Source organism: Agelaius phoeniceus, chromosome 10, assembly GCF_051311805.1.
Source record: "Agelaius phoeniceus isolate bAgePho1 chromosome 10, bAgePho1.hap1, whole genome shotgun sequence".
Lineage (NCBI taxonomy): Eukaryota > Metazoa > Chordata > Aves > Passeriformes > Icteridae > Agelaius > Agelaius phoeniceus.
In genome coordinates this window covers 24283915-24309707 of record NC_135274.1, presented here as the reverse complement: position 1 = coordinate 24309707, position 25793 = coordinate 24283915, and the positions used below count along the sequence as shown (strand labels likewise).

The 25793-nt window shown below is 40.9% G+C and overlaps 1 long non-coding RNA gene across 1 annotated transcript; it reads right to left on the bottom strand.

The window, feature by feature from the left end:
- Positions 1–4263: 4263 nt before the first annotated feature.
- Positions 4264–25165, bottom strand: LOC143694880 (uncharacterized). Its single transcript, XR_013183623.1, has 5 exons — positions 24997–25165; positions 20388–20508; positions 17813–17905; positions 8827–9085; positions 4264–4349 (listed from the first exon to the last, which is right to left on the bottom strand). It is a non-coding gene; the product is annotated as an uncharacterized LOC143694880 (long non-coding RNA).
- Between the last annotated feature and the right edge of the window lie 628 nt (positions 25166–25793).

Here is a 25793-nt window from a genome sequence, read left to right as displayed (position 1 = left end):
AGACAGTGCTTAGCATCAATTTCCCAGCTCTGGGATGAATATTGACCTGTATGAATATTCCCTTCACCTCCAAGCAAGTCTGCAGCAAAGCTCTCCTTCACAAAGTCAAATTAAAAATTCCCAATACCAGACACTGGAACGACTGGCTGGATGGTCCCAAACAGATTTTTGAACAGCCAGAAGCCTTATAAATTGAACATTAGAAATTGCCTACTCAGAATAACAAAACCCCACTGTCCCACAGCCCAAGGAGGGCTTTGAATGTGCCAACTTGCAGAGCTCTGTGCTGAGCAGAGACAGCAGAGCTTTGGCTGGGCCGACTGAAGGCCCAAACGCATTTCTGATGGAGCAGGAGGTGAAATTTTGTGTGAATCCTGGTGTGGGAGCTCTCAGCTTGCTCCATGTCCTGCCCTGGAGCCTCTGGGATGCTGCAGGGACTGAGTTTTGGGGTGCTTGGAGGAGGAATCCATTAAAATTGTTGGCACTGCCCTGGCAGCGGGTCCCAGGAGGAGCCTGCACGTGGTTGGATCTGTCAGGGCCCTCCTGAACTGTCAGTGACACTGCTGAAGTTTCTTTTCAGGGAGTGATGGATTTAGCAAGCAGCTCAGGGGGGAAAAAGCAGCTTTGGTTTCCTGCCTTCCTTCACCTTTGTACATGGTGTTGTTTGTGCTGCAGTGAGCGAAGAAAAGATTAAAACACCTCCTGTTAATCTCCCACCCTTCACAAGTGATTGAATGTTTTACAAGCCTGGGCAGTGATTGCTGATGAGGTGCTGGGGAATATGGCAGCAGCTTTTTTCCATTTGGATTTAGCACACAGCTCTTTCCATAGCTACCAGTGACCAAAATGGGCTGAAGGATGCTGAGAGCTACCAGGATTTTCCTAATTAGAGTTAAAATCTGCTGTCAGTGCTCAGGGGCAAGGACATTTTTGTAGCATGGGGCCTGTGGAGGGACACACCTGACAGGACCAGGGGATGGTGGCTCGTGAGGAAAAAGGGATTCTTGAGGTGTTCTTGAGGGCTGATCTCGAGATAAAGAAACAACAAAACAAAACAAAACAAGCAAAAAAAAAACCAACCCAGTTCCAGATAACAATGGTGATCCAAAGAACCAAGAGAAGCCATTAAAAAACTACAATTGCAAGTTGAGGAGAAATAATAGAACACATAAACCATCCTTTCCCTGTCCATTCAGCAACTTCTTACTCCTTCTTTCCAATGCCTTGACAAGATCTACACTTCTTCCCAGGAGCTGAGGGGCTGAAATTGCCACCAGCCCCATTTCCAGGCAAACCTTTGGATGCTGTGGGACACGACAGGGAAATGATGCATTGGCTTTATCCAAGGCACTGGTATTTATGGTCTGGTCTTTTGAAGCAGAGATGAATTCAGTGACTTTTTCAAAGAGAGAGGTGTAGGAGTTGGTAATCTCACTGCTGAACAATATGAAGTGGTTGGCACTGGAGTCATTCCAGAACAATCAGCATTTTTCCTGCCTTTAGTGAAGGTTTTTTTGCACAACAAACCACCTTACAATAGAACTGACAGCTGTCCCAGCCCTGCAGAACTGCTCACACTGCAGCACCTCCACCAGCCCATGAATATTCAGAAAACGTTCTGGGGATCATTTTGATCTCTTTTTACCTAACACAATACTTCACATTGAAATTCAGCTCCTGAAATGCAATTTTATTTGTGTTTTACCAGTAAGCCCTACCCAAGAGACCTGTCCCACTGAGCACTGTGGCACCTAACTGGGGAACATGGATGAGGTTATCCTTGATTCCCTGCAGTGGGAATCACAGCACGTGGTGCTGGAGCAGGTCCTGCTCTCAGATTTCCAGGCTCTAACCCTGGCACACCAGCCACAACAGCCTGAGCTGCTTCCCTGGGCACAAAGTGTGGGATTGCTCCAACACAAGCTGTTAGCTTCAATGGAATGTTTCATTTCAACAAGATGAGTCTCTTTACCTGAGTCTCTAATGCCTTTCCTCTTTTCCATAACATGTCAGAGAGAAGTGATGGACAATTACTGCCTTGTGTGGTGAGTGTGCAGTGTTTCTCCAAAGAAATGATGAAAAGCACTTCCACTTTCCCTCCTTCTGCTTCTGGCCAGGCTTCCAGCAGTAATGAAGCCTGTCATAGGCAGGGATTTGTCCAGAGAGCACTGAAGGTTCAAAAGCACATCTGAAGCCCTTTCTGGAAGTTCATTTCAGTCATGTTTGCTGTAAGGACGAGGAGGCAGCAGGCTCCACATGCCCAAGCACTCAGTCCTGTCACCATTTCAGCCTCTCAGGGGTGAAATCTGATCTGTACCAGGGATTTCCCCTCCAGATGCCAGCAGGGCCTGCAGGGTGCATCCTCTATGGGGAAAGAACCTGGGGTTGGAAAGCCTTCTACCCATCATTGCTGCATGTTTTACTTTTTTACACTCAAATCCCCAAATGAGGATGGAATATGTGATAGCAGATCATTTCACCTGGAATTACATCTGAATTAAGGCTCCTTTTCCTCCACATTGCTATCTGGTGTTATAATCATTGGCACTGACACTGCAACATTTTGCTCTCAGGATTATGTCTCACTTTAGACCAGAAATATCCCACAGAACTCCTCAGAATAAGTTTTTCAGGATCCACTCTGTCCCTTAGAGCAGGGCTGACTTGGGAGTTAAACCAGGATACCTGGGGTTAAATTTTTAATTTTAATTTAACATTACGAAAATTTTTAATTTTAATTTAACACCACAAAAACAGTGTTTCATCAGCCTCTGCAGGGCCAACACCACCAAAAAGCAGATTTAGTGCCCTGTTCACCCCATTGAATTCCTGAGTTAAGAGTGGAGGAAAGTATTCAGGGAGATGTTGCAAACTTGGAATTCTTAGGGGTCAGACATTTTTCCAAATTCCAGTAGCAGAGTGAACAGTTTAGAATAAGAAATCTCACAGAAGACAAACCTTGGATTTTTACATTTAGGGAAAAAAAAAAAAAAACAAAACCCAAAAAACCCCCAAAAAACAAAAAAACAAACAAACAAACAAAAAACCAAAAAACCCAAAACAAAACAAAACACCAAAAAAACCCAAAAAACCCCCAAAAAAACCAAAAAGACAAATTTGAGTCTTAACGTATTCAATGAAAAATAAAATAATTGCTTGGCCAATTTTATTTTCCTAAAAACATTGCTGGTTTCCTGGAGTTGTATAAGCACTGATTCAGAAGCAGAGCTACTATACCATGACCAAAGGAAATAATTCTTTTGAATCCTTAAAAGAAAAATCCTTTAAATATACATGGCTTGCAAAACAAGCAGCAAAATGCTGTTTTATTAAATGGATTCCTTTCCAGTGGGTAAATTTTTAGAGCTCAGATGGTAGAAATAACTGATTTTCAATGACAGCATATATCTTTCTTGTGTCTGATTAGCTGTTGCCATTATTTATAGCTTTGTGCATGTGATAGAAACATAGAGAAGACAACATGAATCTTTCTGCCTCTGCTGACAGGCCAACTAATCCATTACTAAGTCTCCTCCATTCTTATTCCACTTACCTGTAAACCAATAGTGTCAGTGCTGAATTATATTTGATATTGAAACTATTGATGAATTGCAAAGGTTAAAATTAAAGTGTGATGTATGTTTTGATCAGCAGCACGGTGTTAGAGCACCAAGTGATCTGTGCAAAATTATAACCATAAATACACTTCAGGCTCTGCTTTAGAGCCTCTGCCAAACAGCTCCACTCTCCTGTTTCATTCTCTGTCCCCCCTCTCCTCTCTCTGAGGCTGTAGCAAAAGAAATGCAAATAATTTTGCTGATAAAGATCATAAGCTGCCTGGTTTTGATGACTTTCTGAACAAAAGGAAGTTGCTGTATTTCCCTGGGGACTCATCTGAAATACTGCTGCAATCAATGGGGAAAATATTGAGTGGTGCAACACGTGCTCAGCTTCTGGTTTATACAGCTACAGTTTATAAAATTCCAGGTATAATTCACTGCAGTTCAGCAGTGCTGGACATCTTTACTATGGTAAAAAAAGTACTTAGCAAATGAAAGAATTATTTGCTCAAAGCAGAATAAAAAGTGTCTCTATCCATAAGCCTCTGTTCCTTCGTGTAGGCACCAGTTTTTCAGATGACATATTTAGCAAAAATGAATGGTCCATTTTCTATATACACAGCCTGCACTTTGTAAGGAAACATTCCTAAAATATCTTCCTCAGAAGAAGGTTGGAAATCATTGTCCTACCCATACCTCCCATTTCTGTTCCATTTTCTCTTCAGGTGCAGGACCAGCAATGCAAGTGCCTCAATGCCGCTGAAAACAGGCTCATCCTGCAGCTCTGACCTGAAGGAGAATAAAGGTTAATAAATTCCCTTTCCTCAGCAGGTCTCCCACTCCACGTTGCACAACAAAAGGGAGCTCCAAGTGCACTTTTTGGGGTTGTATCTTCAGCCAATTCCTCCATGGCACAACCTTAGGGAGCTGCGAGTTCTCTGTGTGCAGATGGCAACTGCTGGGAAAAAGAGTCAGAAAAAGGGCAAAACCACCAATTTCTGGGAGCAGCAAATCAAAATCTGTTGATCCTATCCTCCCCAAATATAGAATTATAGAATCATAGAATGGTTTATGTCGGAAGGGACTTCAAAGACCACCTGATTCCAACTGCCCTGTCCCAGGCAAAGACTCCTTCCCCTGTCCCAGGCTGCTCCAAGCCCCATCCAGCCTGGCCTGGGGCACTGCCAGAGATGGGGCAGACACAGATTTTCCCTTTCAGTTTGAAACCATCCCCCCTGCCCTGTCACTAACACCCTTGTGAACATCTGCTGATTGAAACTGAGCAGAGAGCACAGAGAGAACATTGTGAGAAAACCAGCCAGACCCCACTCACCCCTTAGCCTGGATGACCAAGGTGCACCAAAGAGTTTCATTGGGAAGTCCTTGCAGATTTGGAATGACCCAAAATCCCAGGCTGAACTCCTGGATTTGCTGCTAAAAAACTCTTTTAATAGTCCAATAGTCCCTGTGATGCTGAAAGTTGGGATTTTCTGTGGTGACAAGCACAGAATGTGACACGGGTGGCACCGGGCGTGACTTGGACAGGCTGGGACAGCAGAATTTCTGTAGCTCTAAATAAAACCTTAAAGAAATATCTCTCCTGATATTCCCATGCTTTCATCTTGCTGAAATTTATGCTTGACTTTCCTGCAGTAATTTATTCCCTTTTTTTTTTTTTAATAAAGGAGCAACTTCTACTGGAGAGCAATCCAAAGGGAGAGATTTCTTAGCACAGCCCTGATTTAATTGGTTACACTGAGGTTTTGCACTTCTACAGGTGGTGGAGGAAAAGTAGAAAACAATGACAAATGAATGAATTCCAACTGCACAAGAAGTATTTATTTCTCTGTTTACAGTTTCCAGTCACAGAAAATGTTGTATCTATTGATCCTGACATTCTGCGTGCCAAGGATGAGTTATTTCATCCACTGCTCCTCAAGCACTGCTCCACACCTTCCTGACAGAAAAAAAATATTTTAAAAGTGTTGCCTGGTCATCTTTTGAGGTATAAAGGCCAGGTGATCTACTGCTCTGAGTTCTCATTAAAGGGACTGGATGGCTCCTTGATGACACACCAGGAAAGGGGAATATATGGCAATGTAGCTGCCTGTCCTTATGTCTGTCTCAGTTCAACTGCAGAAAAAAAAATCCCCACACCCAAAAAATATGTCCAGTAGAAAGAAAGTGTCACAGGATAGAATTAATTCTATCAAAGTTAGGCACAGCTCCCAAAATTTGTGTGATTTTTCAGGTACTTGCAAGATTTTTTTATCCCAAAAAAGAACATTATCTACAATTGTATTGAGAAAAAAAAAAAAAAAAGGAAGATCTGAGCTTCATAAACTTTACCAGGATCTTTGCCTGATTTTACCCCAAGAAGAAGATTCAGGTTTTGGATAAACTCATAAATCCAAACTCTATCTATGGGTTAGAGCAAGAACTACACACAGCTAAGAGAAACAAATGGTATTTTGCACACAGAAGGAATTGAGCAAAGTTTCCTTCCGTTTGTTTTTAGAGTAGTTCATTGAGGTTATGAACATGCACAACAGCACTGGGCCATCATTTTTGTGCCATTAATGCACCAAAAATGGTGGAAATTTATAGTGAATATAAAAGAGTGGAAAATTTCTCATTTGGTCCAGCAAAGTTCCCTGAATTGCACAAATGTCCATGATGGAGCTGGAATATTCCAAATATGGTGGAGTTCCTAATATGGAAGCCCAGGAAAGTGACACAGTAAATGACACACAATTTATAAAGTAAACAGTAGGGTTTTTTTCCCCTAAGTTGTTTCTTTAACTTCATCGATTAGCAATTCATCATCCTATTTAAAATTCAATATTAACAAAATTGTAATGGATCAGCCTGACTCTGAAATCAATTCCATAGTCATGGCCATGGCCTGTTATGAAGTAATGGCAATGCTAATTTTATTCTGCCAAATGTAAATTGAGTGATTTATCACACCATTATACACTCACACCGCTCCCCCAGTCGGTTTCAAAATAAAAGGAGGCAAAAAAAAGAAAGCTCAGGGTGACAACTCCTCATTTTTGAATTAAGCAGCAGTGAGTTTAGCCAGCCAGTCCATATAAATGCAGCAGAGGATTTCAAGGAAGGAGTCAGAACCTGATCCTGCAAGTCACTGTGGCCTCCCTAATGGCCCCTGAGAATGGATAAACCCTGAGAATGCTTGGGTTTTATGGCAAGTGAGAACCCAGCCCTCAGGAAGAAATGTGACAGAATATAATATATTTATATTTAATAAATATAATGCAGGACTGAGAAACAGAAAATATTTCAGTTCTGTCCCTGATTCAAGGCAAACTTGCTGGCTCAGGTTGTTGCTTTGTGGTGAAAGAGCATCCCACAAAGACATTTTGGGAATTATTTCAGATTTAATTAAGGAAACTTGCAAAGCAGCCACAGTTCTGAACCTGAAGCAGGGCTGCTCACAGGGGTTGCCCTCCCCAGTCACAAATTAACAATTTTGCAGAGCAAATGTCCCTCTCAGCAGCCCAACAGCACGAGTTAATCTGAGCGGAGCTGAGTCAGAAAACCCAAAACATCCCCAAAATGGAGCCTGATGGGATCAAAGGGGTTTTGCCAACCTAAAGGCAGGAAAAACAGAAACCACCATGGCCAGAGCAGGCAGGAATGGTGGTGCAGGTCAGGCCCTGCCATAAATCCTTCACAACACACAGATTCCCACTGCCTGGAACATCAGGAGAACTCCTCTGGCTGTGAGCAGAGAGCTGGGCCAGGCACTGCCACCACCCCCAGAACAGCACCAGCTGCCCTAAATAAAGTGCTTGGCCTGAATTAACTTCAAAAAAAAAAAACCCCAAAATATTCGGTTTACAAAGCATAAAAATGCCCCAAGTTTCAGCCATCCCTAATTGCTGTTGTGAATAATCTTTTCCAGGCCTTTTTTTGCATTATCTAAATCTGTCTCTTACCCCTACTTATTGCTTATCTAATTTACTGTGAACAGAAGAAGCAAATAATATTACAGCTGCTAAAGGAGTTGGGATGCCTGAAAAAGTCCAGCCATTAATGTTTTGTATTAGGGAGCTATTTTAAGGGGTTTGACTGCTGGCAGTATGCAAAGTAAAGTCATTTTAGTCATTGCTTTGGTGGCTGCCACATTTTCACAGGGACGTGCTACACGGCCTGGGGCATCTTGAAATAATGATTCAAAAAGTCAAAATTAAAGTTATTTGGCTTATAATTACGTAAGAATCACTCTAAGGCAACCCCAAATGATAACATATATTAAACTTAAGTGAGAGCTTGGGTTCTTGGCAGAAGCCTCAGGGATTGATGTGATGCTGTGACAAATAAGCAGAAGGACAATTGTTAAAAAAGCTGCATGAATGACTGATTTGATTATAGTGTTGGCCCTCTGTAACCTCGTGTTTGTTTCACTTTTTTCTCCCCTAATTATTCCTGGTAGAAGGAAATGCCTGAACCAAGTCCAGGATAATTTTTGAACCTCTCAGAAAAATCCCAATTTTGGTATCTTTGAACGACAACCAAGTGCACAGGATGGAATGGGTGGGTATACACAGGAATGAGTGGGTATTCCTAGAAAACTTTTGAAAGTGAATAAACTCAGTACATTTGCAAGACCTTTGTTGAAGACTGGAACATTTTTTTTTTTCATTTCAGTAAGCTGAAAATAAGAGGGATGGGAATGAAATACAGTGTGCCCTTGAAAAATGCAGGAAAGGACAACAAAAAGGAGCAAAGGAGAAGTACAAGAATACAAGCTAAGGTAGGAATAAAAATAAAGGAAAAGGAGAAAAGGAAAAGGAAAGGAAAAAAAAGAAAAGGGAAGGGGAAAAGGGAAAGGAAAAGGGAAAAGGGAAACAAAAGGGGAAGGGGAAAAGGGGAAGGAAAAGGAAAAGGAAAAGGAAAAGGAAAAGGAAAAGGAAAAGGAAAAGGAAAAAAGAAAAGGAAAGGGGAAAAGGGAAAGGAAAGGGGAAAAGAAAAGGAAAGGGGAAAAGGGAAAGGAAAGGGGAAAAGGGAAAGGGGAAGGGGAAGGGAAAGGAAAAGGAAAAGAGAAAAGAAGGAAAAATGCTGTTAATTGTGAGCTGTTCTGGGAAGCAGGATGGAAATACCAAGTTGAAGGTAAATATCCCCTTTAGCTGGTTTGATAACACACACCTGCAGTCCCAAAGTGCAGCACAAGACCAAGGAAACATCTGTGTGATTAATTTATTGCTCACTGATGCACTGAACCTAAACCTTCACATAATACCTGGGGTCTTTTCCTTGATTTCCATGGGTCTGAGCTCCTCATTTCCTTTTCATCCCATCCTGCTAGGGCAGGAAGTGTTCTGAATTGCTGCACTATTTAAAATGTTCCCTTTCTGCCAGGCAGAATGGACAGGACAGGATTGTGGCAGGAGAGATTTGCTGTTGATCATCTTCTTCTCTTCCAGCAGCATTTCAGATGGCAAAATTCAGTGTGAGCAGAATGGATTAGCTGAAGCAGTTCTGCAACTGAGGCAAAAAGCCTGTCAGAAAAAAAAAAAACAAAAACAACATATTTTTTGCCAAATACTTAGAATTTCACTGAAGCAAAGGGTGAGGCTGAAGTTACTTCTCCCAATGCATCCAGAGAACCTTTTGAAGGGCTAACACAGCATGCTGTGTGTCTGATAGAGTCACACAGTCCTCCCAAAGTCCTCCCAAAGCTGTAAAAAAGCAGCCTTTAACAATTTCCAGTGAACTTTTATAGAGGCTGGAGCCAATCACTTAACAGGGCTTGGAATCTGGAGCTTCATGTGCCATAAACACCCCAGGATCACAAACTTCAACCAGGAACGCCAGCACTGCCTCATCTCAAATTAGAAAACAAATAGAAAAATAGAAGGGAAGCAAGAGAATGAATGGTGAAGCAGAGATGGTACCCAAATATCCAGCACTGAAGGGATGAACAGAGAAAGGAGAAGAGACTCTGAGGTGTCTGACAGAGCTCTGTGAGGATGCTTTTCTCTCAAACCTGCAGAGAGGGCAGCTTTGGAAGAAGATATCCTAAATTCAGGCTGTGGGTATCACCCCAAAAGGGCACCACAAAGTTGTAGGTTGGTACTTTAAACTCAGTCTGGCAGAGCCCCACTTGTGGAAGGGACGGCAGCAGCTGGGTCAGAGCTCTGGGAGAGCTCAAACAGCACAAACACTGGGGTGGGGGAGCAGAAATCTCAGTACTGGGTGCAGGTCAGATGCCAGCAGGGTGACAGCCCCAGAGAGATTCCCTGCCCTGCCAGCTGTCCCTGAACTGGGGCATCTGGTGATAGCTCATGTCACAGTGAGCCCAGGGACAGGTTTTGGGTGGAAAGGACACAAACCACAGCCCTGTGGGGAAGGAAAAACCACAATGCCCCAAGAGCATGAGGGAGATCCTAGAATTTGAGTGCTCTGCAGGCTGGACACAGTCTCTGGCACTCCTGAATGCAACAGGATGTGAAGATGGATTTTCCCTGCCATTAAAGGAGCCCATGGGCAGGCAGAGCTCAGTGAGCCCATCCATGGAGACTGCCCTGCACCCCTGGGAATGTGGGAATTCCATGGGAATGTGGGAATATAGGAATGTGAGGAATGCTGGATGTGCTGTCAGCACCATTCTCTGCTTGGAGAATGTTCTTTTCTTTTTTCCTTTGATTTTTTTCCTACTCACCAATATTCAGTAGAACTCTATTTTTTTTTATTTTTCCTTCCAGAGGGAAAACACTCTAAATGTCATGCAGTGCACCTGTTTTCCTGCTCCAGCAAATATTCATCCATCCCCTACCATTCCAAATGCTGGCACTAAGGCATCACATTTATTTCCTACAAGGGATTAGCTCCTTATAAACCCACACTGCTGCTGCACTAACAGGGAACACTGAAGGTACAAGTGCTGCAGTAATACTTTACCATCAACCAGCTTTGATCCTCCGTGCCTGCAGCTCACCAAAGCCAATTAATTCCTGCTGAATCCCTGCCTGTGGCCTAAAAACACCTGAGCACAAGTTTAATGTACTCTGGCTGCTTCCCCTGGGAGGTACCTGCAGACAGAAGCCAGTTTTACACTAAAGCATCTCCTGAGAGCTGAAGGGCCCTGGTTTCCCTCTAGGCTGTTTAGCCAGGGATTGGTTTTGGCACCCAAATGGGTTTTCTGCCAGGGATGAAGCTCGTGCTGACACTGCTGTACCACCACACGCTTGCATTCCACTCAGGGCTGGTGGAACTATAACACAGCTGTGCTGGGCTGCAGGGCAGGCACACGAATCTGGACATGTGGCTGAATGTTTGTTTGTCCCAACACACCTGGGAAAGCCTGGTGGCCTCCAGGGAGAGCTGGGACAGCCCCACACACAGTGCAGACTCTGCTCCTCAGCCTTGCACAGATTCTGTGACCTTCCCAGGGTGCTGGGATTCACATTCAGCCTTTAATTCCCTGGAACTTGGCTGGCACACCCCATTTCTATTTAATCCACCAGCTCCTGAATGTTGATGGGTGTCACAGACATCTTCTATGAAAAATCTTTTCCTTCTCAGGATTTTTCCTCCTGAGAAGCTGAGAGGCCTCAGGGACAACATTGATTATCTGCTGCTGTGGAATGCAACAGGTGGATCTGGGATTGGCCCATGTTGGATGTTTCTAATTAATGGCCAATCACAGCCCAGCTGGCTCGGACGGAGAGCTGAGCCACAAACCTTTGTTATCATTCCTTCCTATTCTATTCTCAGCCAGCCTTCTGATGAAACCTTTTCTTCTGTTCTTTTAGTATAGTTTTAATGTAATATATATCATAAAATAATAAACCATCCTTCTGAAACATGGAGTCAGATCCTCATCTCTTCCCTCATCCAAGAACCCCTGTGAGCACCATCACAGATGTGTGCCAGAAAATCAAATGTAAAAGCAAAGGGATGTGTAGTCTGTGAGAGCAAAGGAAAATGATCAAGTGACACACATTACCATGGGAAGTAGCTAAATCAAACAGGATTCCTTCCACTTGAGCAGAGATGAGCACACTGCGCTGAATTGAAAAGGTCCAGCAATCCCAGAAAAGCTCTGGTAATGAATTTCCAAGGGGATATTGAAATAACCCAGCTCAGCCCAGGGTTCCTTTTATTTGTTTCATTCATTACTTTGTTTACCAACACTAAAACTCTCTGCACTGCAAGGTGGCCATGAAGAAATCAGATTAATGGAGAAAATGAAGGGCAACCAGTCCCTCTGATTAGCTGGGAGATGAACAGGATTCTTCTTTGTTAACCAAGTTCCTTGAGTTAAAGTGAGACTCAGAAATCCTGAAAAGCACTGCTCTTGTATTAAACATCCCCATCTTGAATCTGGCATCTAATTCAGAGGCAGACTTCTTCAAAGGTTATTCATGTGTTATTTTTACAGCTTTTTATTAGTGGCTGCAGCAACTTGCCGAAGAGTGAAGCTGAAAAACAACCCGGGCACCCTAAAGGCTGAGAAAAGAGAATTAAGAGAAATGTAATGTGCACTTCAAAAAGCCACAATCTCACACGTTCTGGGGTGGGTTTGTGCAGGGATGGAGGGAGGGGTGCTGCAGGTCACAGGAGCAGGCAGCAGATCTGATTTGTCCTCCACATCCCAAACTGCCTGAACCCAAATGAGGAATGATTTGTCCTCCATTAAAAATAAAACTAAATTACTGTTCATGGGAATTTCTGAGCTTCAAGATTCCCTCAGAAATTACTTTCAGAGGCTGGGAAAATGCTGCAGAAAACAGAGTTCTGTTTCTTTTTGGCTTTTCCAGCCAGCTGAATGTGCTGAGATTTGGGCTCCTCTGTCCTGATAGAACTTGAGAATTGCATTTTGCACGAAGCCCTCAGCACCACAACATTAAATGTGACATAAAGGGCTGTAATACACCCACTGCCTTTTTACTGAGTGCTTGCAGTTGCAGCACAATCCTATATAATAAAACTTCTGCCCAAGTTTTTATTCTCTTCTTTTTTTTCCCAAATGGCATGACAACTGGAATCACTCCATAAATGCACAAGCCTCAAAACACTTTCTTAATCTCAATTTAGGATTCCTGAAAAGACTTAAAAGGGATTTTCAGGTGGTCTGTGGCCATTATAAGTGCATTAAAACAATAGAGCTGCACTGGGTTACATCCTCTGATTCAGAGTCAGGAACTTCCCAAAATTACCATTAATATACTGATGGAAAAGTAGTGAAATTGTCACTAATGCACTTTATGTATGTCTCAGAACCTGATTCCCCCCAAATTTGTGAGGGTTATGGACATTAGATCCAAATTAACCGTACTTACAATTTTGCAGTCGCAAATCTTTTTCTCATTCTTTATCCCTTTTTATTTCCAGCTGAAATGGACTTGTGCTGATAGGACTGAAGGACAATCAGAAACAGAGCAATAAATATTTTATAAATCTGATTAGAAGGTATTGATTTGGGAATTCTGAAAGAGTCTCTCTGCAAATGACTCCTCAGTGGGATAACTCAGAGGGCTGGGAGGGATCCTCAGCTGAAGAGCTGACAATAATCCACTAAAATCCACCTGGGGGAGGATCCACACGTTCACCACAGATAAAATCAGACCCAAAAAAAAGAATTGATGCTCTTTACGCTCCAGATGAGCAATTTATGGGGAAACCAGCAGATGCTTTCCCCACCAATTTGTGGAGCCAAACCTGCAAACCTTCAGCCCCTAAGAGCAGCAAGGATGTCACTGAGGGGTGAAAGTCCCATTCAGGTGTTTCTAAAACTTCCTGAAGTTTCCAACACAGGTGTTTTTGAATATGCCAGCTGGGAAAATCCATATGATTAGAGTGTAATTTTAAGGATATTGCTCTGCCTGTCTGCTGTAATCAGGGCTTTCTCTGAGGAACTCATCTTCCCTGTATCACCCAAGAGCTCGTTAATAATTACTGATTTATAAGATACCATATTTCTGCTCAATAATGCTAATTTTATGGATTCCTGAACAGCTTCTTGAGTAATGTCATTATTTAATGTCAAAGGAGTGGGGGAGTTCAAATAAAGCAGCTGCATGTTTTCTCTGTTTTGCATTCTGCCTCCAGGGGAGAATTCAAAAGAAAAAAAATCAAGAAATTTGGCATAAATCACATCATCAGGATGGATTTACCAATCACACAGGACTGAATTATACCTCTTATTAACCAACAAACTCAATATTTAATATAAAGGCAACCTAAAGGAGATAATTACTTTTGCAATATCAGCAGAAGATTGCAGCATGCAAAGGTTCAAAAACTGTCAGAAAAACAATGTTTTGTAGAAAGCCTTTCATGAATCCTCCTCTGTCTGGAGGAAATTGGACCTCTCTGATTAACTCTGACACGTGAAGGGGTTGCAAATAATTCCATTAATTCAAAAATTATTTTCATGGGAAAGAAATGTGTTGCTCTGCCACTTAACTAATAATGAAGTCAGTGTGGTGCAACATTTAAACCCAGGAAAACTTCTGCTGGAAGGACCCAAACAGCACAGGAGGAGTCTTTTGGTCAGCATTTTCACTTTGCAGCCAGATCTTACAGAACTTGTTGGGATTTGAGCAGAAAATTCCAGCTGCAGACCAAGCAGCCTGCTGGGTTTTAATGGCAGATTATTTTGATGGCAGATTATTTTGATGGCAGATTATTTTGATAGCAGATTATTTTAATGGTAGGTTCTTTTACCCCATGATAATCAGCACAGAATAAAGCACTTTTCCTTCTTCCTGTGCATTTCTCTTTGTGTCCCTCAGCAGAATTCCCTCTCTGCTGGTGAAGCTCCAGGTGTGACCATGGCCCTGCTTGCTGCCCAATGTTTGTGTCACGTCCCAGCCTTGCTGCTCTGTGCCTTTTCCTTCTCTGCATTTCCTCTTTTTCTTTAAATCACTTGGGATTCAGTGCAATTGTGAGGAGTTTTTAAGTTCCCACATAGATCAGCTATTATATATCACATATTTTATATCACATATTTTTACAGTTGTTATTTCTAACACTGACACTGCAGACACTCTGTCACTGCCAGCAGGAAGATCTTGAATGGATCTGCACTGAAGGTGTTCTCCAGCATGATTTTTGTCTCTTTTTTTTTTTTTTTTTTGTTTTTTTGTTTTTTTGTTTTTTTTTTTGGTGGGAGTCTAAAGTTCTGTCCACATTTAATCACAAAAATGCCACTGTGAGAACAGAATTGCAAGAAATGTCTCCTGGCTGAGTCACAAATGGGGTCAAACCCTGCAGTCTCCATCCAAAACCACTCCCACTGACATTATCACCTCCGTGGCTCCCTGGTTTGAGCCCACCTCAGATTTCACCTAAAATCCCACTTGGAAACATCACTTGGAGTGCACCAGAAGCTCACAGCCCTCAATTTGAGCCAAACAGGATGAGGTGTGTGACACTGCTCACAGGGGTTTTCAGGTGAGGGAAGAGACGAGGATCTGACTCCATCTTTCAGAAGGCTTGATTTATTATTTTATGGTATATTTTACATTAAAACTTTACTAAAAGAATAGAAGAAAAGGTTTCATCTCAGAAGGCTGGCTAAGGTAAAAATGGAAAAGAAAGAATGATAACAAAGGCAGCTGTCCTGGACTCTCTGTCCGAGCCAGCTGGGCTGTGATTGGCCATTAATTAGAAACATCCAACATGGGCCAATCACAGATCCTCCTGTTGCATTCCACAGCAGCAGATAATCAATGTTTGCATTTTGTCCCTGAGGCCTCTCAGCTTCTCAGGAGGACAAAATCCTAAGGGGAGGATTTTCCATAAAAGATGTCTGTGACAGAGGTTTATCCCAGCTGTGGTTTCTGCAGAAAGTCCTGCTGCAGGATTAAAATCCCTTCCTTAGAACCACATCACCAGCAGTAAATGTGCCCTGATCTCAGCTTAACACATCAAAGCTGCTCTGGAATCAAACTCTCCTCTGTTATTATTTCACATTTTTAGGTGTAAAGGTGACAAAGCCTCCCCAGGCCACCTTGACCCTCCCCTTCTGCCCTGGGCTGATGTGAGAAAGAGCAAACAGACTGCAAGGGACTGGGATGAACTCACACACTTGGCTTGTTGTTATCTCAGTGTAATTCCCCCAGTTCTGTAATTTCTGCCCAGGAAACTCCTGCAATGAGATTACAGCAGAGCTGAAGGTCACTCCTGGCCTGTGTCATCCCCAGGAAATTCAATGTATGCTTGCACTGTATTTATCTGCAGTGAATGTTGTGCAGCAAATAGGATAAAGCAGAGGTGTGCAGTGGGCAGAGAGATAAAATTGAGAGTGAAGTGCTGGCTTGGGAGGGTTCATGGCAGGGAAAATCTCACCAGGCTGCACGAGGCAGCCTGGGATGCTGGGGCTGGGTAAACTCACCTGAACTCATTTCTTTGTAAGAGTCAGTTGAGTTTAAAGTAGGTTTTTTTGGTAGAAAATGAATTGTTGCACATAAACACTCATGGGACAAAAATTAGCCAGGATAAAGAGCTCCCAGCCCTGCAGAAAGTCACAAGGCACTGACTAGAGGTAAAGATTTTTGAACTGAGGGCTCCATGTCAGCCTCCCAGGCAGGCACAGGGTTTCATGTCTGCTGTAGGAAGCAGAGAATTCCAAATACCTCAGCAAATGCCTGCTAAAAATCAGGTTTTACCCAGAAATGTGCACTAAACATTAAACAGCAATGGATTTTCTATGTGATCAAATTGTTCTCCTATTAATACTTTTCATGAAACACATTTTACACTGAATCCCATTAGCTCTCCTTTTTGCAATTCATTTTTTTCACATAACTCTTCTCCTCCCCTTGCAGAAAAAGCAGGGAAATATCAGAATTACAAATTCCATTTTTGTTTCCATCAGCTCATTATATAAATTATTCAGAACTCTTTTATAAAGTGGGGATTTCAGCTTCCTTTACAAGAAATAAGGAGAAAAGACAGACCTAAAACAAAACAAACTAAAAAGCCCCTCAAACATTAGATGCAACTTTAATTATCTTTTCCATTAAACTGCAGCTTGTTCACCGGTTATAATCTCAAAAAAAATCCTTTATACAATAGATGTTACTCAGAATATTTTATACACTTATAATAATCACCATTCCAAACCTCCTAGCTCTCCCTCCACTAAGAAAAGAGGAAAGGAAGCAACAAAGGAGCAATTTCCAAGGCAAATATTCCTTGTGGGTTTGAACTCTCCATTTTCACATCCATCTCCAACAATCACCATCTTCTGCCACCTCCAAGTTCCCTTTTGCAGCAAAATCTCCTCTCCCTCTTCAAGTCAGAAGCCGCCACCTTGCCAAATGAGGGATTTTAATCAAAGAATCCCAACCTGTGGAATTTATTAACCAGAATTTATTTCCAGTTCCTGTTTTGAAAATAATCAAAGTATTTACATCCAAACCGATGTGCTTCTGAGGGCAAAGGAAATTTCATGCCAAGCACCAGGAAGAGTTTGGGAGAACTTTAACTTTTCTATCCAAATTCATTTGCTCTAGTGAAATTCAAATGCTGTGTTAGCAGTCAGTGGTTGTTTGGCAATCCAGGAAAAATTAATTCACTTTTTTTAGGTGGAGATCTGCACCATGCCAATAAAAAACACAGGTTTTCTTTTTCTTGACTCATTTAAATTGAGTGTCTACCACTTACTGAAAGGAAACACAGAAAAAGGATGTTATGATGAATTAGAAAATCCTTTTGGATTACTCAGGGTCAGACAGGTTTTGGGGTTTTCCTACTGGAATAAAACCAAAGTTTAGCAGCATTCACAGTCACTGATGTTGATTTTAGGGTCCAGCAGAGAACCACACAGGGGTGTCCATCCCTGCCTTGCCCTAAGGAATAGGGAGCTGGAAACTTGTGCTAAAGTCTCACCATAAAGCAGCAAAATTGACAATTCTCAGATGTTTAGGTAAGAGATGAAATAGTAGAGAAAATCAATGTGCTTTGTTCCAAGAAAGCAAATGTCAACAGGAAAGCACCAGACAAGATTCTACCAGCAAGAGAAATAATGGAATGAGTGCCTGGGACAGGGAAAGAGGAGGCACAGGGAGAGGAGCAGACCAGGGATGATATTTAAAGGTAAAACAACAGACAAGGTGTAGCTGAGGGTCCTGCCTGACTCCATTTCCTGGTGTTCAGTGTAAATTCTGCTTTTCAGCTCTATTTCAGCAATGCAGAAAGTGGTGTTCCCTGTGGGACACAAACCTGGAGAGTGAATCCCGTTTAACTTCTGTGTTAAATGTGTTAACACTTACCTGAGGACCAGGTTTGCTGAGAGATCTCCAGAGCAGTGCAAGGTCTGGAGAGCCAAGCAGAGCCTGAAATTCTGGGCCAAAAAGGAGGCAGAGCTGGAAAAGGAGTGTGACAAAAAAAGGGCAAAACTCTGGGAATTAAGAAATCAGTGAACACCCAGCACGCAGCAGCAGCGCCATCCACATCAGAGGAGAACACGTTTCCTTCTGAACATGAGAAAGGGAAGTCAAGAAATCATAATTCTCATCTGGAACATCAAACAATAAACTGATTTCTTTTAGATAAAACCATGTAAACATCTGGATTGTTAATTATGAAGCAGATGACAGCTGACAGCAGATGTCAATTGTGCATTTAGAGAGAATTCCATTGATTTAAAACTACATGTTTTATCTCCCCAAATAAAAGACACATGAAACAGATTCCAAGAGTGTTGCAGGGGAATGAGGCAAGTTTAGAACTCTGTATCTAGGAGTGGGTTTTTCTAAGCTATCATATTAAACTGCTCATATACATCCAGCCCAAAATTAATAATGGAAACACGCCTGAATCCTTTCAGTCAACATCACTCTGTGCTTCAAGGGAATATGATAAAAGCTGTCAACAGAATTATATAAAGGAGGCAGGATTAGTGGTGTCTCTTTGGAAACTGATAGCAAAGTTTCTACTGAACAAAGTTTTGTTGCTGATACTTTCTGTCCATGCTTGCTCAACTTTTCAGTAGCATAACAACGGGTGAACATCCAAATATATTATTTGCTCTTTGATAATTATTTATTATCATGTGTTCACTGGAGGAAGAATCAAAGAGCAAATAATATATTTGATTATATATTATGTATTATGTATTATATATTATGTATTATGTATTATATATTATGTATTATATATTATATATTATATATTATATATTATATATTATATATTATATATTATATATTATATATCATATAACATATATCATATATCATATATCATATATTATATATTATATATTATATATTATATATTATATATTATATATTATATATTATATATTATGATACGTTCATGATAATAAATAATTATTTATTATCCAATAATAAATTACTCCAATAAACAATCACACTTGGTGATTGTCTGGTTTTTTTTTAAATATCCTTTAACTTGGTTTTGCATTTCCTGATTTGTTTTTAAGGGGATGAATTGTGTTGTTTGACAATCTCAGAGGCTGAAATATTTGATAGTTGTTGTTCATGACTCTGAGTTTCAACAATCTGTGGCACCTCCTTGTCCTTTAAAATATTGGCAGCACTCTGTGGTTTTTATTAAAATATCTGGGATGCTTCTTTTTAATTTGTCAGACAAGGGGTGGCACAGGTGGCAATGCAGAACAGGAGGATTCATCTGAAACAGAAATAAGCCCCAAGGACATTGCCCTGCTGTCTGTGTTTATTCAAATCCTCCTGACTTTTGTGAGAATCCTGAGTACCAGTCCAGGTTCCTTTCACCTTTCCAGCAGGTAAACAATCATTCTCATCTGCTCTGATAAATTCCCATCATTTCATTCCCACCTTGCTCAGGGATATCTGGAAGAAGTAAAAATGTCCACTCAGTTAAAACCTGACTTGATAAATCAGCACATCCCAAATAAGCTTGGAAGTTGAAGCAGTGCCCATTCCTGTTACCAGCACCAGGAACAACCAGAGCTGAGCAGAGAGCAGCTAAAGACACAAACACATGACCCAAAACAATAATTACTGCTTTGGGAAGCTGAACACCCAGCAGAAAAGCAGATTTTTCAGGTAAATAAACATGTCCAGATTGACTTGGAAGCATTTGCAGCTGGGGCAGAGGAGCCATCATCAGAGTGCAAATAAACGAGAGTTCTCAGAATTAATATAAAGCCTCATCTCATCTTGCAGCCTGAGAAAAACTAATCAAATCAAATAATTTATTCAAGGAATAGCAACTGGAGGACAGCTGTCATCTCAATTAAACGGGCTCCTATTGCCAGTCATGCCACATCACTCCTCTCTTGACCCCAATCCATCCCTCAATGTGGGTGTGTGTTGGACACACTCCTCAGAGGTAATTCTGTCTTCTAACCCCAGCTCTGCCTTCTGGGAATGCAGTTTTGTCTCATCAAACTCTGTTTCTTGTCTGACCAGCTGATAACTCCCAGTCAAACCTGGTAATCTTTAAGGAGTCCTCAACAATTTGACCCTTTTTATGCCTTCTTCTGACCTTTATTATTTTTTTTTTAAACTTAGAAATGAAAAGTAATTTCATGAATGTGCAAAATGAAATGACATGGTTGAGAATTTGAAAAGTTTGCCATGTAATAGAGGAATTCTAATAAAGGATTTGTCACAGTAAAAAATAAAGTCCCATTTGATTGCGCAGTTCTTCTGAAATTATTCAGTCTTTTGTTCACTTTGGCAAATGAATTTTTTAGTAACATAAAAATCATTGAATATCCTGAGTGGCAAGGGACCCACAAGGGTTATTCAAGCCCAAATTCCTTTGTTGTCATGCAGAATCAGCATCACCCTGAGTGTGGTAAGATACACCATATTTGCAGTACATTTATCTTACCTGCTTTAGCTCCATGTACTCAAATGAACATCCCACAATTCCTGACAGAGGAAGTTGGGATATTCCTCCTTGCCAGACTAGTTTCCAAGGATTTCCTCTGGGACATGGGCAATTGTGAAATCTGTTGAAAGGAATAAGGAAAATATGAGAAGAACTCATCATGGGGATGATTTAAAACGTTCCCTTCACAAGATGTGCCTGGAACATGGAGATAATGAAATCACACATCCTGATGAAACATCAGGGAAGAATAAAACATTTTATTGAATGTGATGAAAGTAATGTGAGATGTTAAAGTTTAAAACTCTCCCACACTGTAATTTGTAAGATTTTATGGCCAATATCCATGCAAGGCATTGCTACAATAATCACTTAATTCCTGACTCCACAGAAATTAACTCCACAATCCAATGGCAAAGAGCAGAATCATTTTAATATTCTAGCAGTTAGAGGATAGAGTGTCTTATTTAAATACAGATGCACTTTGAACTACCTGCTCTTTCATAATTTGCCTGGAAATTAGAATAATTATACTGCACATTATTATTTTTCAACAGTTGTATCTTATATCCTTAGACAGAGATAGGAATATGTTCCAGCCAGGGAAAACAATTTATCAGAAGTGCACAAAAAATAGGATCTCTTTCCAATTAGACAGCTAATAAATAGCTTAATAATCCTTTGCTTAATCCTAGCTTAATAATCCTTTGGAGGAAAAAAGACACTGATATCTTCTAAAGTTCAAATTTAAGGCTTCATTTATGTACTATATTCTAACCAGGAATAGAAAAGAAAGGGATGTATCCTAGATAAAAATAGAAAGGGATAGGCATAGCAATTGGTTTTTACCAGGTGTGCTAAGAAAGAATAGGAAGAAGAAAAAAAATTGATTGTGGTTAAAATTTGATTCTTATCTGGTAAAAGAAATGCATTTTTCTCCTCTTTAAACAAAATCAAATTAAACACTGAGGAGCAGTTTTTAATACCAGAAAGCGTGATACATCTCCATAGGAAGTATTGTATTATTAAATGAATTCTGGAGCATTTATTCTGGAGATATAAGGGTAGATCTCCTTTCACTTCCATCACACTTTTAATCTGAATTCTGTCAGACAAGAGGTGCCTGCTGTCATTAGCCCTGAAATGACCAAGCTCATTTTCAAACCAACTTTACCTGGAAGGTAAAGACTGAGGCCTTTGTAAAAGAGACTTCAGGAAAGGAAACACAATAAAGAGATAGAAAAACCAATGAACAAACAGCAACCACTGAATATTTCCAAAATCTGCTCAGCCCAATCAGAAAAGGCTCTTCCCTAACCCAAAACATGATTCAGCCTACAGGAAAACAGAGGCTGAATAAAAACCACTCCATTTTGTGCTCTGGGCTGTTTCCATTCCTCTCCTTGAGTGGACAAGTATTGAGGAGGATACTCCCAGCAGATTTGTGCTGTTAGCTGGGACCTGCACCCATATTTCCTCAAGCAGCACTGCATGTTCTGCCACCCAGCCAATATTTGACCTTTTGTGACCAGGTTTTCACCCCTGACATCCTGGACAGGCTCGAGGTGTCTTTGGTTGTGAGGCTCCTTCCTCTGAAGCTTCATGTGCATAAATTGGGCTGTATCATTGCCAGGCCTTCAATCCAAAAGCAATTTGTTCTCACTGAGTTGAGATGGATGGGATTGAACTCATCAGGATCTTGAGTGGTGCTGGTTATTATGGAACATGAATGCTCAAGGAAGGGACCTCTGTTTTCCAGCTTTGGTCATGGCAATAAATTGTGGAACAGAGCTGGAAAAGGAGCCAGACTTTCACCTCAGGAGTGTTCTAGAAATACAGCAGATTCCTTAGACTGTTTTCCAAAATCCTAAGAACAATTTCTTCAGTGCCAAACCTCCCAGAGTCCCAGCTCTGAATTTGTAGAATTTCTGGTTTGGGCAATTTCTTGGAATTTCTTCTCAGTATTTATTTAATAATTTCAGTCACTTCCTCCTGGTGCTCTGTATCATCCTATTTTTAGCACTTGCTTCCCAAGAGATTCCTTGCTAGATCCAGATAGTTTCCTCTTTTTCTGTTTACCCTGTTACCTTTTTAAGCATTCCTTGATTTTAGGAATGTGAGTTTTCCCTGTTACTGTTCAACAGCTACAACATTTTCTGACATTTCACAGCATTTACCTCATTTTGCTGCTTTGGGCAATTTTCCTGTAGCACAGCTGAAGTCTTACACTTAAGGGAAAGAAAGTCTTACTTAAGGGGAAGAAAGTCCCTTTTGATTTCAGGCAGAATCAGATCAAATATCCCTCATACTGATCATAGTCCCTAAGTGATCAATAGAGAAAAATACTTTGGAATAAAGGTGCTTCTCTCCAAATAAAAGCACTCCAGAATTTCTTGTTTACTGCATCCTTTCAGTGGCTGTACTGAATTTGTTGCAGGTTGGCATTTTGTATTTCCACAAAAGGCCAACAGTTCCTGTACCAGCATCTGGAAGATCAGTAATTCTGGGTTCTAAATTTGGCTTTTAAGTAAAATACGGAAAAGCATGGCTTGAGGCAGAAAGGAAAGAATAAAGATAAAACATCTGATTGTTCTAAAAATTCATTGTTCAGCTGTGTTTACAATGCCTGAGTCAGGAGTTATCAGAATGCTGCATGTGCCATCTATTTCCAGTGTGTTCAATAGGAAGTTCAGGAGAGTGGGAGTGAGATTTGAGCTTTTAATCTCAAAAGCCTCAGAAGTTATTTAAAACTTGACAAATGAGGTTGTTGCAAAGCAACTTTAATATCAAGCAAGGTTTTCCCCACATTTTTTTTTTCTGTACACAGTAAGGTTTTTGGACATATCTATGTTTTCTACCATCATATAGATGTGAAATGAATTGAGTTTAGAGATATTTTGTGTATTTTTCAACTCACTGTGAGTCCTTGAAAAGTACTTTCTAAGGAAAAAAAAAGAAGCTCCAAGAAAAAGCAGTTCAGATGTTAAGTCACCTCCTGAAGTCTAAGGAAATAAAAGAAATCATCCTGCTGAAATAACCTTCATTCTGGCTGGAAAAGGTTAAACATTGACACACCAGGTACTTTTCAGAAGCAAATTAAGAGAACTGGGAAATCACAGGAAACAAATCACAGGGGTAATTAGGCCAGAGCAATTTTCTGGATCTGTGCAGTGTAAAACCACATCTTTTTAATGTCTAACTCCCTGTTCCACCCCAGTGGGAATTAGCACTCATGCAGGGATCATGGCCAAGTTAAAGGCACCCTGAATCCCTGCTTGGAGTTTCCTCTCCAAACTGCTCTGTGCCCTGCAGACTTTTGACTTCTGGAGGATTCTCTGGGTTCGATTTTTAGCAGGTTTCCAGGCCACACTTTTTAGCTAAAATGCAGAACATCTGCTGGTGCCTTGTTGGCTTGGCTCAGTGGGAACCTCCCTGGCAAGTGACACCAGGTAAGGAGCCCAAAATCTCCACCATCAACCCCCAGGGCAAGGAGAGGAGGTGTCATTGTTATGCAAAAGAGCAAGAAATCACCTTCAGGGTTTTGCTATTTGCATTTGTGTGGTTAAACTCCCCCGTGGGATGGGCAGGGAATTTTGTCAGGATTTATCTGCCAGAGTCAAAGTCATTATCCACTCTGAAGTCTGTTGCTGTTTGTTCCGGTGATAGAAGCACCAGGGAATTCTGTTTCAAATTCCTAAATGATTCTGAACTGTTAGTTTAATAAAAAAAAAAATTAAATTGCTCTTGTGTACTCTGGAAAAAAATATTCCTTTGGTTTTGGAGGACATGCTCTCAGCTGGTTGCAATATCAAATAATCCTGGCATGGCACATGTGCTTTCCAAAGGAAGCCATGAATGACCAGAAACAAATTATCTGGAGGCATAATTTTGTGAGCTGACTTGCCTGAACTTTTAAAAGAGATTAGCTTCTCATCACACAGTAGTGATGACTCCAAATTTAACACATATTAACAATCTTATTTAATCAGCAGATTGGCAAAGACATCTTAGGCTTCTCCTGGACTCTACAAGAAACAGATCCAGACAAAATTAGAGCACAAACATCCTGTTAGCACTCAGGATTTGGAAACTTTGATACTTTGCTTTCTCCAGGGTCTCAAATTATTCACTGGAATAGATTTTCTTGTACATCAGACCAGGTGGGTCACTCCAGTTGTACTTTGGGGATTTGTAGAAGGCAAAGAGCTTTGATAAATCAAACATGTATTTACATGAACTGGTACATTTCTTTTACTTATGATAAGGGAATACTTTTTCTTATGAATTCACCTTGCCCTTCAGAAATATTTCTCTTTTCGCTAGGATGATAAAATGGTGTTATCAGTGTTTTAATAAAATTCTGCCAGGGTGAGCAGTGACAAAAGGAACCAGAGCTTGTGGTGATCAGGTAGATCTCCCTGACACCCAGGTGGGAGTGCACAAAGCATCCAATCCAGGTTTCCATTTAAAGATAACGTTTTTCACCGTGGCCAAGCATTGCCATCAAGAATATTTTGCGAAATACCCAGGAAATAAAGTGGCACAAGTGGAAAGGCTCTGAGGCTCAGCAAATCTGGCTGTGAACTAAGGGAATATAACGGGTGCTTACCCTGTTATTGGGTTTCTTCCCTTTATTTATTTCCTTGGCACCAATTATTGGCCACCATTAGGGATAAAATACTGGAGAACTCGTGCCTTTGGTGTGCCCCAGAACACACAGCACACAAGTAAATGTGATGTCCACACAGGGTGAAGCTGAAGGCAGGAGGAGATGAGGATTCTTCTCCTTTATGGATTTTCACCGTGGAGAGAAGAAAAATGAAATGACCTTGGTGAAGGAAATGAGGGAGAATCCTCACAGCACAGCAAAACCACAATGTCTGATTATCTTAAATCAATTGCAGCATTGGAAACTCCAGCAAAACCCTGTATTAGAAAGTGTTTAAATATTGGGAATTGCTGCAAATTAATTTCTCCAGTGGCTGCCAGAATCATCCAAACCCATCCAACAGTGCCACAGTTGTAAGAAACTATTTGGAAAAATGTTTTGCCGACTTTAGCTTGTTAACACTCACCAAATCTGATCTGTCAAATTCAAGCTGTTCTCAGTTCTGGAACAAAGAGATGAGAGAAGGAAATTATTGTACAATGGAGAAGAGAAACCCAAACCTGGTAAATAATCAAAGAAAGAAAAGTGGCTAAAACTATGACTTTCTCTAATTGTATTTTTTCTTTTGACTGATTAGGGATAAAAGATAAAAATTATGTGATTTATACCTTAGAAAAATAATTTTTCTTTATTTACACAATAAAACTAACAGAAACCAGGAGAGCAAATTGATGTCACCAAATGATTTTTGCCCAGATCAAGTTGAAAAGGAAGGAGGAGGACTGGCAGGAAACTTT